Source organism: Mustelus asterias, chromosome 24 (genome assembly GCF_964213995.1).
Source record: "Mustelus asterias chromosome 24, sMusAst1.hap1.1, whole genome shotgun sequence".
Lineage (NCBI taxonomy): Eukaryota > Metazoa > Chordata > Chondrichthyes > Carcharhiniformes > Triakidae > Mustelus > Mustelus asterias.
The window spans coordinates 33,571,773-33,593,441 of NC_135824.1; the positions used below are offsets into that span (position 1 = coordinate 33,571,773).

At 43.0% G+C, this 21,669-nt stretch overlaps 1 protein-coding gene across 1 annotated transcript in view; it reads right to left on the reverse strand.

Annotated features, from left to right (window-relative positions):
• Positions 1-21,669, reverse strand: part of saxo2 (stabilizer of axonemal microtubules 2) — a 53,810-nt gene that overhangs the window by 13,248 nt on the left and 18,893 nt on the right. The window lies entirely within an intron of this gene.

Here is a 21,669-nt window from a genome sequence, read left to right on the forward strand (position 1 = left end):
CTTTAAGAGCATAGAGAAATGTGTTAAATGTTAATAACAATGGGAGCGATTTTCAGCCCGCAATCGCCATCAGAGAGAACAGCGATGCGGGCAGAAAATCCGGAGAGAATTAGAACATAGAACATTACAGCGCAGTACAGGCCCTTCGGCCCACGATGTTGCGCCGACCTGTGAAACCAATCTAAAGTCCATCTAACCTACACTATTCCAATATCATCCATATGTTTATCTAATGATCCTTTAAATGCCCTTAATGTTGACGAGTCCACTACTGTTGCATGCAGGGCATTCCACACCCTTACTACTCTCTGAGTAAAGAACCTACCTTTGACATCTGTCCTATATCTATCACCCCTCAATTTAAAGCTATGTACCCTCGTGCTAGCCATCACCATCCGAGGAAAAGGCTCTCACTGTCCACCCTATCTAATCCTCTGATCATCTTGTATGCCTCTATTAAGTCACCTCTTAACCTTCTTCTCTCTAATGAAAACAGCCTCAAGTCATTCAGCCTTTCCTCATAAGACTTTCCCACCATACCAGGCAACATCCTGGTAAATCTCCTCTGCACCCTTCCCAATCCTTCCACATCCTTCCTATAATGCGGCGACCAGAACTGTACGCAATATTCCACGTGCGGCTGCACCAAAGTTTTGTACAGCTGCAACATGACATCATGGCTCCGAAACTCAATCCCTCTACCAATAAAAGCTAACACACTGTACGCCTTCTTAACAACCCTATCAACCTGGGTGCCAACTTTCAGGGATCTATGCACATGGACACCGAGATCTCGCTGCTCATCCACACTATCAAGTATTTTACCATTAGCCCAGTACTCTGTATTCTTGTTACTCCTTCCAAAGTGAATCACCTCACACTTTTCCACATTAAACTCCATTTGCCACCTCTCAGCCCAGCTCTGCAGCTTATCTATGTCCCTCTGTAACCTGCAACATCCTCCCGCACTGTCCACTAATCCACCGACTTCAGTGTCATCCGCAAATTTACTAACCCAGCCTTCTACGCCCTCATCCAGGTCATTTATAAAAATGACAAACAGAAGTGGCCCCAAAACAGATCCTTGTGGTACACCACTAGTAACTGAACTCCAGGATGAACATTTCCCATCAACCACCACCCTCTGTCTTCTTACAGCTTGCCAATTTCTGATCCAAACCGTAAAATCACCCTCAATCCCATGCCTCCGTATTTTCTGCAATAGCCTACCATGGGGAACCTTATCAAACGCTTTATTGAAATCCATATACACCACATCAACTGCTTTACCCTCATCCACCTCTTTGGTCACCTTCTCAAAGAACTCAATAAGGTTTGTGAGGCACGACCTACCTTTCACAAAACCGTATTGACTATCCCTAATCAAATTGTTCCTTTCTAGATGATTATAAATCCTATCTCTTATAATCCTTTCCAAAACTTTGCCCACAACAGACGTAAGGCTCACTGGTCTATAATTACCAGGGTTGTCTCTACTCCCCTTCTTGAACAAGGGGACAACATTTGCTATCCTCCAGTCTTCTGGCACTATTCCTGTAGACAATGACGACATAAAGATCAAAGCCATAGGCTCTGTCATCTCCTCCCTAGCTTCCCAGAGAATCCTAGGATAAATCCCATCCGGCCCAGGGGACTTATCTATTTTCACACTATCCAGAATTGCTAACACCTCCTCCTTATGAACCTCAATCTAGTCTAATAGCCTGTATCTCAGTATTCTCTTCGACAACATTGTCTTTTTCCTGTGTGAATACTGACGAAAAATATTCATTTAGCGCTTCTCCTATCTCTTCGGACTCCACGCACAACTTCCCACTACTGTCCTTGACTGGCCCTACTCTTACCCTAGTCATTCTTTTATTCCTGACATACCTATAGGAAGCTTTAGGGTTTTCCTTGATCCTACCTGCCAAAGACTTCTCATGTCCCCTCCTGGCTCTTCTTAGCTCTCTCTTCAGGTCCTTCCTGGCTAACTTGTAACTCTCAAGCGTCCTAACTGAGCCTTCATGTCTCATCTTTACATAAGTCTCCTTCTTCCTCTTCACAAGAGATTCAACTTCTTTAGTAAACCACGGTTCCCTCGCTTGACCACTTCCTCCCTGCCTGACAGGTACATACTTATCAAGGACACACAGTAGCTGTTCCTTGAACAAGCTCCACATTTCAATTGTGCCCATCCCCTGCAGATTTCTTCCCCATCCTATGCATCCTAAATCTCGCCTAATCGCATCATAATTTCGTTTCCCCCAGCTATAACACTTGCCCTGCAGTATATACCTATCCCTTTCCATCGCTAAAGTAAACGTAACCGAATTGTGGTCACTATTACCAAAGTGCTCACCTACCTCCAAATCTAACACCTGGCCTGGTTCATTACCCAGTACCAAATCCAATGTGGCCTCGCCTCTTGTTGGCCTATCTACATACTGTGTCAGGAAACCCTCCTGCACACATTGGACAAAAACTGACCCATCTAAAGTACTCGAACTATAGCGTTTCCAGTCAATATTTGTAAAGTTAAAGTCCCCCATAACAACTACCCTGTAACTTTCGGTCCTACCCAGAATCATCTTTGCAATCCTTTCCTCTACATCTCTGGAACTTTTCGGAGACCTATAGAAAACTCCCAACAGGGTGACCTCTCCTTTCCTGTTTCTAACCTCAGCCCATACTACCTCAGTAGACGAGTCCTCATCAAATATCCTTTCTGCCACCGTAATACTGTCCTTGACGAACAATGCCACACCTCCCCCTCTTTTACCACCTTCCCTGATTTTACTGAAATATCTAAACCCCGGAACCATTCCTGTCCCTGCTCTATCCATGTCTCCGAAATGGCCACAACATCGAAGTCCCAGGTACCAACCCATGCTGCAGGTTCACCCACCTTATTCCGGATGCTTCTGACGTTGAAGTAGACACACTTCAAAACACCTTCCTGCCTGTCAGTACACTCCTGTGACCTTGAAACCTTATTCATGACCTCGCCACTCACATCCTCCTGTACACTGGAGCAACAATTCAGGTTCCCATTCCACTGCCGAAGAGCATTCGCAAATTTCCCCCCCAGAATATTGGTACCCCTCTGGTCCAGGTGAAGACCATCCCATTTGTAGAGGTCCCACCTACCCCAGAATGAGCCCCAATTATCCAAGTATCTGAATCCTTCCCTCCTGCACCATTCCTGTAGCCACATGTTCAACTATTCTCTCTCCCTATTCCTCTCCTCGCTAGCACGTGGCATGGGTAACAAACCAGAGATAACAATTGGGAAATGCGATTCTCTCCAAAAAGATCATGTTGGAAATATAAGTTGTAAAATTGTGGTCTGCCAGACAAGGAAATGCAATATGTGCCAAAGAACAGCACATTGGAATGTTTACTCTTTCCAATAATTTGGTCTTGTAATGTGCCTTCAATGTAGTCTGTCCCAGGGCATTTCACAGGAGTTTGACACCAAGCCACATAGAGAGTTATCCAAAGACATTTATTGGAGGAATTCCAGAACTTCGAGCTTAGGCAACTGAAGGCAATGAACCAATGGTGGAGCGAAGGAAAATCGGAAATACGTAAAAGGACTGATTTGGAGGACTGGAGCAACCTTAGTACCAACAAAATTGGTAAAGGAAGGGCTAAGTTCCAACCAATATTCCAAAAGATGCATGGACAGTAGTCTAACCCACTGTGCCATCCAGCCCTTTGGAAAAATGTCAACTTTGAAAATCAGGTTTTTAGAATTGATTGGGAAACTATGCATAATTACAACAGATTAACAAAATAGTTGAATCACATTACAAATCCAACATTAAATTAGATAACCTCAGTACCCATGGAAACATATTTCCGAACAAAATGTTGAGTATAATTGGACTGACGAGAGCCTTCTCCAGCTAGTGAACCAAAAACTATGTACAGTAATTAATCATAATAAAAGACTGCAAAAATAGATTAATTTTACACTTGCGTGTGTTGTCATATCAATTGAAATTAAATGCTCTTGCTGTTTCATGCCAATCATGACTTCAGCTTTAATTTATGTTTTTATGAGTCGTGAAATGATCTGGATTTATTATAGGTGGTTTAATATAATAAAACAAATGTAATGTTGGTTAAAATGTATAAAGCAGTAACTTCCATGTATTTAGTCATTGTAATGATAATCTTTATATATTTGTGATAAATTCATTGTGCAAGATGGTCAATATTGGTGCTTTTGTTATTAACAACCGTAATGATAAATTCCGTTTTTTTAGAGATTTAAATGCAAAAATATCCTGTGGCACCTTTTTGTGAAACTATATTTGGTACGTTAGATTGGCATTTCCTGTATATAGGGAGTACTTGTTTACTGCTGGGATTGGAAAATAAAGCTTAAATTGATTTTAAGTTGTTTCTTTAAGCATATTAATTTTACATATATTTTATGTACTTAACTGATAATCTTATAAATCACTGAGAATAAATATTTATGTATTTCTATCCATTTAAGGTATAAATAAATTTTAAAACATGCTTAACATATGAAAGATTAATTGCACAATTTATTTACTTTGTATTAAATTATATATTTTTTCTACTAAAGCACTTCACCAAACTTGGTGTCAACACATTATGCATAGTGGTGATAATTCTGGGCTAGCAATCATCCATAGATGATGATTCAAATTCAACTATAACAAGTCAGGTTGTTAAATTCAATGGATCTAGTTATTAGTGCACAACTTTAAAATAAATGAAAGCTACTGGATTATTGTAGCAATTGATGTGGTTCACCAAAGTCTACCAAGTAAAAGGAACTTGACACATCGATGCTATTCATGGCTAGTCCATGTTTTGTGCTTGACTCTTACTAAGCTCTGAAGTGGACTAGCAGGTTGTTCAGTTGTGTGAGCTGCTCAACAAATCAATCATAATGAGATCATCTGGAAAAACAGAAGTGTGGTTATCTGTTCAACCTGCATATTGATATAATTGCCAGATGGTCTCATTATGAATGTTTGGTTGAACTGCAAGAATGTCTAATGTCTTCAGCTCAGCAGGTATCTGTTTACTCAGTTGCAAATAGGAGCACTATCTTGTATGATTGCCATCTTTATTACCTTGTTATAACCAGATATTTCTTTGAAGAGTTTTTTCAATACCTGTGTGTTTATTTGGACAAGATTCAGAGAAGTGAAATGAATCACAAGTTCCCACTATGTGTATCTCACTGTCTGTGATTGATTGACAGCATTATGATAAGGTAAGAGTGACAATATCTTTCCAAGGGAAAGTTAAATGGTTGTTTGTCTTTCTCATGAGCATTTTGAAATTTACTGTAAAATAAGAGCAAAATACTGTGGATGCTGGAAATCTGAAATAAGAACTGGAATAAGTGCTGGAAATACTCAGGAAGACTGGCACCATCTGTGGAGAGAGAAACAGAATATTCTCTAAATTTCACCTCTCTGACATAGAATGATCAGTTGTCCAGCTGAGCGAGACTGCCTGTTTCCATTCTTATCAATTCAGTTATAGCCGGAGGATCACCAGCTATGGCTTCTCTTCCTGTTCCAACATTGTTATCCCTGTCATCCCAAAATACATCCCTGGTGCTCTCTTGTTCTCATCTACATGCTGCTCTTCCATGACATCCAGTAACGCGAATAAGTTGCAGCGTGGCATAATTAACATTGATACTCCTCCTTCTGCACAAAGTTCCAAGCACAAGGCTTGGAGACAGTGTTATCTTTCACGATGGCTTTCAGTGGGCCTTCTTGGTTAATTATACATTTTCTTTTCAATCTGCGAAGGATCTATTTTGTATCTTCAGGCTCTCCACAATAAACAGGCAACCCCAGATGAAGAGAACATATCCACATTAGTATAACAAATCATATACAATGCATTAGCAGTCAGATTTGCTCACTCCATAGCAGAAATGATCTATTGATTGATACTGCTAACACTTAAGTCCCTGTTAAAAAAGGACAAGTATTTGATGCATTCACTACTTTATTTGCAATTTTTTTTTTCTAAATAGCTGCTAAGTAGAGTTGTAAATAGGGGCAGCTTTCAAACTCCAAAAATGCTCAGAGTAAACAGGTTAGTTTTATGATTGCCATTGGTCCAATGACTGGCAGCTATGTAGTCCCATTAGTCCCAGTGGAAGTGGTAACCACTGCAGGGACAACAGACAATCTCATCAAATTGAAGAGCCCAGGTAAGTCCAGGTTCAGGAGTCTCAGCGGGGGGCGGTGGAGGGAAACATTAGGTTCCAGAGGCCAGATGGGGAGGGTTAAAGGGGAAGATGACCATTAGGAGAGCACACCTGCCCAAGCAGCTACAGCTGCAAGGCTTCCTGCTGGGTGTGGAGGCAGGTTGCAGGTTGGGACTGGCAGGAAGACTATCTGCTGGATTTTACATGCCTTCCCAACCACCCCCCAAACCTCCCTCCCCCCCCCCGCCCCCCGCCTTCAATTCCACTGTCGGGAGAGAGTAAAGTTACTTTACACTCTGGAAGAAACCTGATTTCCTAATGAGTTGGCCTCATGAGGCTCTTTCCCAGGGCAACAGCATTAGCATCCTATCTCTGGGTTCCCAGACCAGTTAGGGAGGGCAGGAGGTGTTGTTCCCATGCATCCTCTGTCTGTACACCTTGTTTTGGGGCTTCCTCTCCTTCTGGTTGGAGCTTGGTTTCCTTCCTATCTCCCCTGTGGAAGGGTATGTCGCTGAGGAGAAGGCAGCTGGTGCTGCTGGTGTTGCCCCTTCTACTGCTGGAGCATAGTGATTTGTGGCTTCTGCTCTTCCCCTTCGGCAGAGGTGGAAGGTAGAGCTGCATAAGCTGCTCCCATGTTGTGATGTTGTGATGAGGGCTGGCAGCAGCCGAAAAGTGAATGGCCTAGGTTGACAGGTTCTAATTCAATTTCTGTTGAGAGAATTTAATCCTTTGCAAATTTAATTTAATTTATTCTCAATGTAAATTATGTCAAGTTCCTCTTGTGAAAAAGCTGTCAGAATTCCTTGGACATGACAGATGCTAATGCACACTTCAAGAACTATTTATCCCAATATTTGCCAGTGTCCTTTGCAATCTTCTTGACACTCATGTATTTCATGAGAAGAATGAAGAGAACCGACACAAGTCTGATTCCTGCAGTTAGAGACACTCAGGATTTTAAGTTTAGAACAAAGGCACCTGAGAGATAGTCAATGGTATGGAAAAAGTAAGTCCAGAATATTACTTCAAATTACGTTGTAAGATTAGCACAAGATGATATAATTTCAAAAATAATATAAACTAACTTAAGGACAAATGTGATAAAGTTCTTCTTAATACAGAAAGTGAGCAATACTTATAATGGATTTCCAGGCAGAGTGGTGAAAGTGAAAACCCTCGATGCATTTTAAAAAAAATTAAATACAACAACGCAAAAGCGATTATGTGTGGGTGAACAAACATGACTGAATGGTCTTCCTTATCGGTAATGGTGAAGATTATATTTTCCCCCATTCTCCTGTATGTCGGCCAATTCTGTCAGCATGATTTTATAGTGATCTATTATCAATTTCTATATTTCTTTTAAAGCTAGAGTAGGCAACAAGATTTGAGAGATATGTGATGGAAAATGCATTGGCAACATGCTGGAACTGGATGGAGGAATTTGGAAGAAACTAAAGGGTTGTCCCCGAAAGGGAGTTGGGAAGAGTGTGAGGCCTGTGAGTACTAATGGAAGGTCGAAACCAGAGTTTCAAGCACTTAGAAGTAGTGGACAATCTCTGATCACATGAATAATAGTTTAGAATGTGGGTAGGGTCTTGAAGCATTCAGTTGCCTTGGGTCTGAGGCCAGTTGTTGTAGAGGCTAAACTTGAGGATCAGACAAAGCTACTACTCACCTCCATTTCCCACGCCCACCCCACTCCCCAACACCCCTCCCACTCCAATGATAAAGTAGGTGTGTTGACAAATTAATCAAATTGCGAATTGCCAAGGTTTCTGCACAAAAACAAGAGTCTGGAAAGAAGGAAAAATAAAACTGTCTGTAACCTACATGATTTAAGATGACCATTTTCACTGTTGTGTAAAGGTGACAAAATGATTTTGTCTGCTCAGATGAAATTTAATGCAGAAAGATGTAAAGTGACACATTATGGGAGCAAGAATAAGACAAGGCTATATAAAATAAAGCATAACACTCTAAAAGAGATGCAGGAACAGAAGAACCTGAGGGTACCTGTTCACAAATTGCTGAAGAAAGCAGAGCAAATTGAGAAAGTAGTTAATGAGGTTCAGGGGTCCAAAACTTTACAGAGGTATCATAGAATCCCAACAGTGCAGAAGGAGGCCATTTGGCCCAATCGAGCCTGCACCGACAATAATCCCGCCCGCCCAGTATATCACGTGTAATTACCCTGCTAATCAACCTAACCCGCACACCTTTGGACTATGGGAGGAAACTGGAGCACCCAGAGGAAACCCACACAGACACGGGGAGAATTTGCAAACTCCATACAGACAGTCATCCGAGGCAGGAATTGAACACAGGAGGCAGCAGTGTTAAACACTGTGCTACCATGCCGCCCATAGAGTATATAGCGTGTAGAGCACAAAGGTTATAGTGAACTATTATAAAACACTGGTTCTGCTCTTAATTGGAGTATTATGTCCAACTGTGGGCATCATACTTCAGGAAGGATAAGAAGGTATTGGGGAAAGAGCAAAAAAGATTTATGAAACTGGTCCCAGGGATGGAGGATTTCAGTTATGTGGATATTTTGAAGAGACTGGGGCCATCGTCTTTTGGGAAGGCTGAGAGGGGATTTGATAGAGATGTTCAAAATCATGGGCAGTCTGTACAGAGTGGATGGAAAGAAGCAGTTCTTGGTACTTCTAAAATCATTAATTTTAGTCTATCATTTTGTAGTTTGAATTAATATATTTTTAAGCATTTTGTTCTAAAATTGTTAGAAGCCATTTTAATAAAAATGAAACCAGCAGAATTGGAAACCAGCCAGATTAGTTAAGTTGACAGCCTTAATTGTGACAATTAAAGTATAAGTAATTCATTAATAGATATGTTAGAAAGGCTAGAAATGTAATTTGGAACACAAAAGTTTATAGCGTTTATAATTATAAACACATTAAAAACACTTGATTATTAATACTGATTCTTAAAATGCTCTTGGAATTATAAGCTTGTGCCCTTCTCAGATAGAACAAAGATAACGTGACTTGTTAACATTTACTGGAAGGAATGAATAGGCTCCTGTTCAAGATGTCTCAACTTTAAATGACAGACAGCTATGTTAACCATTTTTTTTCTTTATTGATTCAAGGGATGTATGTCACTGGCTAGGCCAGCATTTATTGTCCTTCCATAATCGTGCTTGAACTGGGTGACTTGCTAGGCCATTTAAGGGTCAACCACATTGCTGTGGATCTGGAGTTGCATGTAGACCAGACCAGGTAAGGATGGCAGATTTCCTTTCCTAAAGGACAAGAATTAATCAGATAGGTTTTTACCTACAATCGACAATAATTTCATGGTCATCATCAGGCTTTTAATCCCAGAAGCTGTGGTGAGAATTGAAACTTGGTCCCAAGATCATTACCCTGTGTCTCTGAATTACTAGTCCAGTGATGATATCACTGTTCCACTGCATCCCCTGACACTCAGCCTACCTCAACATAAGAGATATAGGGGGAGATCTTACCAAAAGAATTCTAAGTCCAGAATGGGCGGGAAAACAGGAGAGTTTCAGATCCTTTTTTCAGCGAGGCTACCAGTCGAATCTTATGCAATAAAAAAACCCTCAACCTCTTCCGCCTGCAAGGGGTGTGGGTGGGGCCTAAATCGCTTGAATGCCGGCTGATAGCAGCAGAGGGCCCACTGCACATGTGCAGGTCTCTGTGCTGAGAGCAACAGAGCGTGTCATTGTCTCTGCTACTACAGCCAGCAGGCCTCCATGGCCTGAACCCGCACCCTCTCCCCGCTACCGTGGGGCGGTTTGCGACTCTCTTGCATGGAACGATCAATATCCTCTCCACTTCGCTCCCCACATCGATCGCTGTGCAGAGTGTGCAGCTGTTCCCCCCTCCCTCCCCCCACTGATTGCCATGCAGAGTACGCTGCGGTTCCCCCCCCACCCCTATAATGATCACTGTGCAGAGTGCGCAGCTGTCCCAACCCCCACCGAATGGTCTGCCCCGCCGTGGCCCTATCCCCTTCGCACTGTTCAGTGTCTGATGGGTACTGCCAGTGTGCCCAGTTGGCAGTGCTAGGGTGCCAGGCTGACACTGTCCAAGGAGCACCACCCCCGGTGCCCCAACCTCCCGGATGGGTCTCAATGGCCTCCGGTTCTACTGGCGAGGCCATCCTGTCAGGTCCCCGTTGATGGGGACCATATGTGATCTTCATCGGAGAGAAACTTCCCCAGCAAGTCCACAGAGGCAAGTGAGCCCAGATGACACTGTCCTGGGCTTGCTAATTCCACGTAAAGAGGATTTGAATATTTTTTTTATTCATTCGTGGGACATGTGTGTCGCTGGCTGGCCAGCATTTATTGCCCATCCCTAGTTGCCCTTGAGAAGGTGCTGGTGAGCCACCTTCTTGAACCGTTGCAGTCCATGTTCTGTGGGTTGACCCACAAGCCATTAGGGAGGGGATTCCTGGATTTTGACCCAGCGACTGCGAAGGAACAGATATATATTTCCAAGTCAGGACAATGAATGTCTTGGAAGAGGACTTGCAGGTGGTGGTGTTCCCATGTATCTGCTGCCCTTGTCTTTCTAGATGGAAGTGGTCTTGAGTTTGGAAGTTGCTGTCTAAGGATCTTTCGTGAATTTCTGCAGTGCATCTTGTAGATAGTACACTTTGCTGCGACTGAGCGTCGGTGGTGAAGGGAGTGGATGTTTGTGGATGTGGTGCCAATCAAGCGGCTGCTTTGTCCTGGATGGTGTCAAGCTTCTTGAGTGTTGTTGGAGCTGCACACATCCAGGCAAGTGGGGAGTATTCCATCATACTCCTGGCTTGTGCCTTGTAGATGGTGGTTAGGCTTTGGGGAGTCAGGAGGTGAGTTACTCGCTGCAATATTCCTAGCCTCTGACCTGCTCTTGTAGCCACTGTGTTTATGTGGTGTGTCCACTTGAGTTCCTGGTCAATGGTAGCCCCAAGTTACTAAGTTGACAGTGGGGGATTCAGTGATGGTAACGTCATTGAATGTCAAGGGGCGGTGATTAGAGTGTCTCTTGTTGGTGATGGTCATTGCCTGGCATTGTGTGGCGTGAATGTTATTTGCCACTTGTCAGCCCAAGCCTAGATATTGTCCAGATCTTGTTGCAGTTGAACATGGACTGCTTCAGCATCTGAGGAGTCGCAAATGGTGCTGAACATTGTGCAATCATTGGCGAACATCCCCACCTCTGACCTTATTGTGGCGGGAAGGTCATTGATGAAGCAGCTGAAGATAGTTGGACCTCGGACACTACTCTGAGGGACTCCTGCAGAGGTATCCTGGTGTTGAGATGACTGACCTTCCACAACCACAACCATCCTCCTATGTACCAGGTATGCTCCAACCAGCGGAGACTTTGTCCCCTGATACCCATTGATTCTAGTTTTACTAGGGCTCCTTGATGCCACACTTGGTCAAATGCGGCCTTGGTGTCAAGAGCTGTCATACTCACCTCACCTCTGGAATTCAGCTCTTTTGTCCATGTTTGAACTAAGGTTGTAATGAGGTCAGGAGCTGACTGACCCTGGCAAAACCCAAACTGGGCGTCATTGAGCAGGTTATTGCCAAACAGGTGCTGTCTGATAGCACTGTTGATGACCCCTTCCATCACTTCACTGATGATCGAGAGTAGACCGATTGAGCAGTAATTGGCCCGATTGGATTTGTCCTGCTTTTTGTGTACAGGGCATACCTGGGCAATTTTCCACATTGTCGGGTAGATGCCAGCGTTGTAACTGTACTGGAAGAGCTTGGCTAGGGGAGCGGCAAGTTCTGGAGTACAAGTCTTCAGTACTATTGCCGGAATGTTATCAGGGCCTATTGCCTTTGCAGTATCCAGTGTCTCTAACCATCTCTTGATATCACATGGAGTGAATCGAATTGGCTGGAGACTGGCATCTGAGATGCTGGGATCCACTGGGGGAGGCTGAGATGGATCATCCACTTGACACTTCTGGCTGAAGATTGCTGCGAATGCTTCAGCCTTATCTTTTGCATTGATGTGCTGGGCGCCTCCACCATTGAAGCTGGGGTATTTGTGGAGCCTCCTCCTCCAGTGAGTTGTTTAATTGTCTACCACCATTCACGACTGGATGTGGAAGGACTGCAGATTATTTAAATAATTTATTGAGCCTCATGCCCTTTTTGGGCACAAGGCTGAACATGCCGCCTATCTGGTGCTGGTAAGGTTGCGAGAGGTGAGAAATCGGGCATGAACCCGATTCCTCGGTTCTCTCGCGATCTTACCAGCTGGTAAGATCACCCCCAGAATTTGAGAAGAGGCATTGTCTTAAAGCTGAGACAATGTGCGGAATTAGCTAAAAAAATTGTCTAATTCTTATTTTATTATTGACAAGTTATAGGCCAATTAGCTTTTTTCCAACAATTAGCTAAAGTTGACTTTCAACATTTTTAAGACATAAAATAAGGGGTCTCGAGAAGCTATTTTCATAGAGAGAGATGTTGCAAGAAAGGTGTAGGTAGACAGAGGTAGAGAGAGTGATGTTTACAGAAAGATGTTGAGAGCTGTTGGTTATATATGCACGGGATACAATTTTGTCTTAAAATTCCTTGAACCTTTGTGGTGAATATGCCAACTTCAAGCAGCACAAACTAATGGAAACTGTACCCCGTTGTGTGCATTGTAGTTAAAAATTTGGACAACACAAGATAATTCCTGCTCTTGAAAAGGAAGAGTTTTAACAACACCAGGTGAAAGTTCAACAGGTTTATTTGGTAGCAAATACCACTGGCTTTTTCGGAGCGCTGCTCCTTCGTCAGATGGAGTGGAAATGTTTTCCACTCCATCTGACGAAGGAGCAGCGCTCCGAAAGCTAATGGTATTTGCTACCAAATAAACCTTTGGACTTTAACTTGGTGTTGTTAAAACTCTTACTGTGTTCACCCCAGTCCAATGCTGGCATCTCCACATCTTGAAAAGGAAAGCAGCCATATATTTACAGATGTGGAAGCAAACCTCTCTAGTCTGGAATGCTTGGGACCAAGTCATTTTTGGTTATTAGAATGCCTAACCTTGAGTGTGAACCGGAAAGCACTATAGATATAAATACCTGAAGCATAAAACAGTGATAAAACATTAGAAAGGAGTAATAAAAAATATCTTGCATATCTAAATATGGTATCTTCCGTGTTTCTGCTCCCAAAGTTCTGTACTGAATAGTACTGAAGACTTGTGCTCCAGAACTTGCCGCTCCCTTAGCCAAGCTCTTCCAGTTCAGGTACAACAATGGCATCAACCCGGCAATGTGAAAAATTGCCCAGGTGTGTCCTGTACACAAAAAGCAGGACAAATCCATTCTAGCGAATTATCATCCCATCAGTCTACTCTCGATCACCAGTGATGGAAGGGGCCATCAACAGTGCAATCAAGCAGCATCTGCTCAGCAATAACTTGTTCAGTGACGCCAAGTTTGGGTTTCGCCAGGATCACTCAGCTCCTGACTTCATTACAGCCTTGGTTCAAACATGGACAAAAGAGCTGAATTCTAGAGGTGGAGTGAGAGGGACAGCCCTTGACATCAAGGCTGCATTCGACCATGTGTGGCATCAAGGAGCCCTAGCCAAACTGGAATCACTGGGTATCAGGGGGCAAACTTTCTGCTGGTTGGAGTCATACCTGGCACATTGGAAGATGGGGGTCAGTCATCTCAGCTCCAGGACATCTCTGCAGGAGTCCCTCAGGGTAGTGTCCTAAGCCCAATCTTCTTCAGCTGCTTCATCAATGACCTTCCCTCCACATTAAGGTCAGAAGTGGGGATGTTCACTGATGTTTGCACAATGTTCAGCACCATTCGCGACTCCTCAGATACTGAAGCAGTGCATGTTCAAATGCAACAAGATCTGGCCTGACAAGTGGCATGTAACATTCGCGCCACACAAATGTCAGGCAATGACCATCACCAATAAGAGACACTCTAACCACCACCCCTTGACATTCAATGGTGTTACCATCACTGAATCACACACTGTCAACATTCTTGGGGTTACCATTGACCAGAAACGCAACTGGACTCGCCACATAAATACAGTGGCTACAAGAGCAGGTTAGAGGCTAGGAATACTGTGGCGAGGAACTCACCTCCTGACTCCCCAAAATCTATCCACAAGGCACAAGTCAGGAGTGTGATGGAATGCTCCCCACTTGCCTGGATGGGTGCAGCTCCAACAACACTCAAGAAGCTTGACACCATCCAGGACAAAGCAGCCCCGCTTGATTGGCACCACATCCACAAACATCCAATCCCTTCACCACCGACGCTCAATAGCAGCAGTGTGTACTATCTACAAGATGCACTGCAAAAATTCATGAAAGATCCTTAGAAAGCACCTTCCAAACCCACAACCCCCTCCATCTAGAAGGACAAGAGCTACAGATGCACGGGAACACCACCTCCTACAAGTTCCACTCGATGCCACTCACCATCCTGACTTGGAAATATATCGCAAGGTGTCTAACAACACCAGGTTAAAGTCCAACAGGTTTATTTGGTAGCAAACGCCACTGGCCACAGAGTGGCGTTTGCTACCAAATAAACCTGTTGGACTTTAACCTGGTATTGTTAGACTCCTTACTGTGTTTACCCCAGTCCAACGCCGGCATCTCCACATCTTGGAAATATATCGCCATTCCTTCACTGTTGCTGGATTAAAATCCTGGAATTCCCTCTCTAACAGCTTTGTGGGTCAGAAAGGCAGCTCACCACCACCTTCTCAAGGGCAAATAGGGATGGGCAATAAACGCTGGCCAGCCAGTGATGTCATTTCCCATGAATGAATAAAAAAACTAAAATATTGCCATGAGTTGCTTGGGTCTGCTCAGTTTCTGGACAACTGTTGAATTGGTGTTCCTGAACAATAGGGGCGGTGATCTTACTGGCTCCTCACGCCGGTCAATGGGCGGAACGAGCCAGAAAGGTCCCACAAGAGGCAAAAAAATCAGGTTCGCACCTCTCGCCTGGAGTTCCAGCGTGATCAGCCACGCACCCAGGAAATATTTAAAGCAATATTAATGCTGATTTAATTATTATTAGTGAGCCCAGGATGGAATTGTGCAGGCTCACTTGCCTTAGCGGCCTCACCAGTGAGGACCTTCATCAGTGAGGCTGCTTAGGCAAGTGAGCCTGGACAATAACGTGTTGTCCCCATCAACGGGGACTTGATGTGATGGCCTTTCCTGTAAAACTGGAGGCCATTGAGGCCCCCCGGGAGGTCAGGGGCAGAAGCAGCAGTGTCCCTTGGGCAGTGCCTTCCTGGCAGTGCCAGCCTGGCACTTTGGCACTGCCAGCCTGGCACTCCCCACCAGGCACTGGGCAGTACCACAGTGGCAGGATCTGAGGGGGTAGGGTGTAAGGGGAGGGGAAGGGGGTTTGCAGTGCACTCTGATCGGTTGGGCTGGGACCGGCCAGGGGTGTGCGGTAGGGCATTCGACTGGGCTGAGGACAGGGGCATGATCAACCGGGCTGGTGGGGGTTTGCAATAGGCCAAGGTAGGTAGGGGGCAATATCTAGGGGGTGGGGTGGGGGCGTGAGCCGGGCAACGTCCGGAGGGATGAGGTGACTGACAGGTCTCTCTGTTCTGTGCAACAGAACAGAGTGATCTGTGCATGCACAATTGCACCCTCTAGTGTGACCTGCTGGCTTTCCAGCAACCTAGGGTCTTCCTGCTCGCCCTTCTGGCAGGAATCAGACTGTGCATTATTTTGTGCACTAAGTGCCATAAAATTTCATTTGTGGCCTTGCCGATAAACCGGATGTGAAATTCTCCGGTTTTCACGCTCGTTCAGCACTTAGAATGTTTTGCTGAAATCGCCCTTAGATCTCTGGACCAGAGAAGTTAATGTGTAATATTTATGCTTGGCTAGATAATTTACTTTTTAATAAAGAAGATGATAAAGCATGGGCATTTCCGCAGTTCCACTGTAATGTGTATGTGACTGGAAATCTATACAGGAGCATCAACACATATACTCTCTCATATGAAGTGCACATTGAGGGGTTGAGATGATATAACTCATGAAAATCAGAAGCTGGGAGATAGATGAATGTTATGTGAACCATGGAATCTAATCAAATCCAATTTACAATATTTTGAAATTAACCAGTTCCTACTATTTTAAAATATTGCAAAGATGTCCATAGTGAGAATAATCATGTTAATAGCTAGAATTGAAAATGATGTGTGTTGTTGAAATTCAAAATGACGTAATAGTATACAGTGGTCGCCACACTCTGGTGAAATGAAAATTGATTTCTGTCTCAGCCACCTGGGTGTAAAAGCATCACCGAGGTGAAACAGAGATGAAAACTAAGCAGTGATAATTTGATGCCCATTTCAGAGACTGCTTCACTTTAAAAAAATATTAAGTGGAAGGAAACTAGTTGGGCTCTGTCATGAGCATGTAATGCTCCATGAGTGATGTTCCTTCTTGTGCTCTGTCCATGTGATGCTTTATACCCAGGTGATATCGACCAAAATCTACCAGAAAGTATCTTATTGCAAGTGTGATGCACTGGAATAAAGTATCCTACATACTGCCTCTAAATGGTACACGTCAGATGTTGAGATTATTGAGGGACAGTTGGAGAGACCAAATTTCATCATGTCAGGAGTGGTGTTATATCTCCATTATTTCTGCTCGTGCTCAGTGCTGTATCAAATTACTTGAATAAACATTGGAATATTTACTGGGGACTGCCAATATCAACTCTCAATGCTCCTCTGATACTCATGTAAATAGCTCAATAATGAATTTTTCATTGAGTTTTAATTTTATTGTAAATTAAATGAACAGGATACCAATGAGTTTGTTTTTACATTTTGCATTGTGCTAGGTACTGCTTATTAATATTCATCAGGAATAATATGGCATCAGGTCATCAAACATCTCAGGCTGAATTAATCAGTTATTAGGACATTTGGACTTATACTGAAAAATCCATCTGTTGACTGTTAACAATCACCAATAATCCTAACAATATCACATCTGGTAACTGTTAACAATATATCTGAGGAAAATAAGATGAGTAAATGTTGCATATATTATACTGGCCCACAAATACCAGGAAATGAATTGCTGGTAGTAATTCTACCTTTGGCTTCATATTACATTCAAAAACCTTCTGAGCATTTCTGCGAAGCTTCATGAGGATATCTGAATATGGCGATAAAATTACAACCTTCTAATTCGATCCTTGATATCTATTATTCTGTTTTTAACTACAGATGAACACAAAACAAAAGGGGTTAACACTTACTTTAAAACTTCCTTCAACAAAAATATATATTCGGCTGGGTAATTCAGGACTGGAACACGGTTTCTAATATTTTCTACAGTTCATTGCAGCCCAAACACAAGAACAGTTTGTTCCTCACAACAATGCAGCAAATTTACTGAAACAATATATCACATAACTGACAAGATAAAATATAGATCTCACTGACGCCAAAGATACAGGGACAACAGATATAATAATTGCAGCACCACTTACTTACTGTCTTACAAAATTTGTTCAATAATTTTGTTCTTATTCCCTCTCCAAAAACATCCACTGCCAGCTTAAAGAAAGAAAGGCCAGGATTTTCCGGTCCTACTCCCAACCTTAAGTCAACAGTCCTTTGGTGGTCGTCAAATTTTCCGTTCCACACACGAAAATTCCTGTTGCTGGTGGGACCAGAAAATACCGCCCCAAAAAATTGCATTTAAACAGTACCTTTCGTGAATTCAGGATGCCTTCAAGTGCTTTGCAGCCAAATTAAAACATTTATGTTTACATTGCTAGGTATTGCTTATTTCCCAGGACTATTATGGCATCAAAGTTACATCATTAACATTGCACTGAAAAATATATTTTTTGATCTGTGTCCACAGTATATTTACTGTATTTGGCCAAGGTTCAAGAAATTAACTTACAATTATATACAATTTATTTAGTACCTATGTTGGTGCTTATACTCCAGCTATCACCCCCCCCCCCCCCACCCCCACCCCCACAGTACCTCATCTAACCCAATGGGCTAGATCTTAACCTTTGTTTCGAAATATCGGGCTGTTTCCTGATTTTGAAATCCTGTGCCTGTCACCTCCCACTCCCACAGAATTGTTGTCTCTGTGAGATGTGGGTGAGCAAGGTTTAGGTCTGCTGCCTCCAAAGTAATGACGTATGTGGGTGGATGCCGAGACAGGCTGGTTAGAAAGCGGCCTTGATACTCTGGGACATTGGTTCAGTCCTATACATGGTTTTCAGGCCACCTACCCCTCATAATGAGGCCATCTGGAAGAACAAATGTTTGGCCATCTGTTCTGTTTCTGTGGATACAGTTGGCAGGTGAATGTTTGGCTGAGCTCCAAGAATGGCTAATTCACTCCACTCACCAGGCAATATTAACATAACATACTAGCATTTTTATTACCTTGTGATAAGTTATTCTTTCTTTGATGTGGTTTTATATTGCCTGTGTGTTTGTTACACAAGATAAAGAGGAGTGAAGTAGATGAAAGATTTTGACATTGATACTATGAATGGCCGTCATTGATTGACACTTTTAAAAGTGGTTAGCTGAGTATTCTTCTTCAAATGAGATTTTCAAAGCCTCTACTTATGTTCAAGGTCATTTTAAAGACTTGCCAACGACTCATTGGTTATTTACCTAAATGATACTGGGAGAGTGGGGGGGTGGGGGGGGGCATGAAAAGGACATAATGGAAAGGATATGGAAGGGCATGCGGGGATGCTGGATCAAGGAGAAATGAAGGGGCATGGAAGGGACATGGGGGATAGGAAGAACATAGGCAACGGCTTTGAAACTTGACTGTAAAAAAAACTTTCAAAGTCCTCAGCGGGCTTTCCCAAAGGTTCACCTACTCACTTACTTATTGGGTGGGATTCCCACAGCCTTCAATAACCCATCTGCCTATATGAAAATACCAAAGCAGAAAACTTTGAATTTCCACCAGAGATTTTAATTGTGAATCTGACATCACTAAGTAAACACCTGGTTGCAATCTGCCAGGGATCCCAACCCAATGAAAATGATGGTGATGGAAAACCTCATAAGCCTTAACTTTGGCCCTCATGTATTGGATTTACCCCAAATTGGGAGATAAAAGACCTTATGTCTTTCTTCCTCATGTTCTTATCTAGATTCCACTTGGAAGTGACTATATCATTCACCCCAGCTACTCCAAGTCTGAGGAAAGAAGTTTCTCCCGAATTCCTTATTCATAGAATCATAGAATCCTACAGTGCAGAAGGAGGCCATTCGGGCCATCGAGTCTGCACCGACCACAATCCCACCCAAGCCCTATCACCATAACTCCATGCATTTACCCTAACTAGTCCCCCTGACACTAAGGGGCAATTTAGCATAGCCAATCCACCTAACCTGCACATCTTTGAACTTTGGGAGGAAACCGGAGCACCCGGAGGAAACCCACGCAGACACGAGGAGAATGTGCAAAGTCCATGCAGACAGTGACCCAAGCCGGGAATCGAACCCAGGTCCCTGGGGTTGTGAGGCAGCAGTGCTAACCACTGTGCCATTGTGCCGCCCAGATTTATTGGATTGGATTTATTGGTGAATAAAATTATATTTGTGGCCCCTGTTTTTGGACGCTCCATAAGCAGAATCATCTTTCATTCATTTACCCTATCAAATCTCATCATAACTCCAAAGGCCTCGACTGGGTCCTCTTATCTTTTTTTGTTTTTAGAAGAAACTTGCCAGTCTGTTCAGGTTTCCTGTTGGCTGCAGTATCTCGGTTCTGGTAACATCCCTGCAGATCTGTATTCTGCTTTCTTCAGTGCTTCTGTATCCTTTTTGTAACGTGGAGACCAGGACTATATATTGTGTGTGCAGTGTGGTCTAATCAAGGTTCTATTTCTTTGTTTATTCCTCCCTCTTTCAGCATTTTTGCAGCTATTTCCCAGATTATGAAACATCGTTTCATCCCCTACATGGTAAAGTTGTAGTTCTAAAAAGGTTGCTTTTGCTGTGATACTGTGACTGTGGGGTTTTATCTTCCTCTAATCTCCATTGATTTGGTGGTCATTTACCATATTCTGGGCCTGATTATCTATCTAAACTCATCTGGACCCAATTTTAATTGTGTGTAAGTGAATGAGTTCTGAGCAAGTTAAAATCAAGTCCAAATATCTCAAACATTTCTGTCCAGTTCCTCATTTCAGTTTTGATTGTTTAGACTGTGAAACCCAACAAAATGATAACTTTTTCGTTGTTGTTTACAAGCTTTCCACCAGAGTCATGTGATGCTGTTTGTTGTGGTGCATTGTGGATATTGATTCACAGAAAGAGGTGAAACTACAATGCTCATGATGTGTGCAGTTCTCGCTCTCTCTCTCTCACACACACATTCAAAAATATCAATAAGAGCTAGGATTCTATATTTAAAAAATGAAAAATTAAACCACTTTGTTTTTAGGGTAACTTATCTACCTCTTGCATCTCATAGTTGCCATTTGTAAACATTCTACCTGATAGTACCGTTGTACTTCATTGGTAGTTCAACATGAACCAAGGTGAAAATTGCAATCCTGTAGCATGGCCCACATACAGTTTGTCAACTGAAGTTAGATCCTATGTGTTTTAAAATATTGTATGCTTAATTCATATCATTAGCCAGTAGTTTACAGTGGCAGATATCAGCAGTACCAATACTAGAATTCAATGATGGCGATGCCATTGAATGCCAAGGGCAAATGGTTAGACTTCTTCTTGTTGGACATGATCATTGTCTGTCACTTGTGTAGCATGAATGTTACCAGCCACTCATCAGTCCAGGCCTGTTGTTCAAGACTTGCTGCATATAGAAATGGACTGCTTCATTATCTGAGGAGTCGCAAACGGTGCCGAACATTGTGCAATCATCAGTAAACATCCCTACTTCCGACCTTATGATGGAGGGAAGATCATTGATGAAGCATTTAAAGAAAGCTGGACCTTTTAACTACTTTATTCTGAGAAATTCCTGCAGTGTTGACCTGGGACTGGTATGATTCAATAATCTTCCTTTGTGCTAGGTATGGTTGAAATCAGTGGAAATTTCCCCCCCGATTCCCATTGACTCCAATTTTGCTAGGGGTCCCTGGTACTACACTCAGTCAAATACTGCCTTGATGTCAAGGGCAGTCACCTTTGAACTCTCGTCTTGAGTTCAGCTCTATTGTCCATGTTTGGACTAAGGCTGTAATGACATCAGATGCTGAGAGGTTCTGGCAGAACCCAAACTGCGCATCAGGTAGCAAATTATTGCTGAATCAGTGCCACTGGATGGCACTGTTGATGACCCCTTCCATCACTTAACTGAAGACTAAGAGTTGACTGATGGGGCAGTAATTGCCTGGGTTGGCTTTGTTCTGCTTTTTGTGTACAGGACATGCCCGGGCAATTTTCTGCA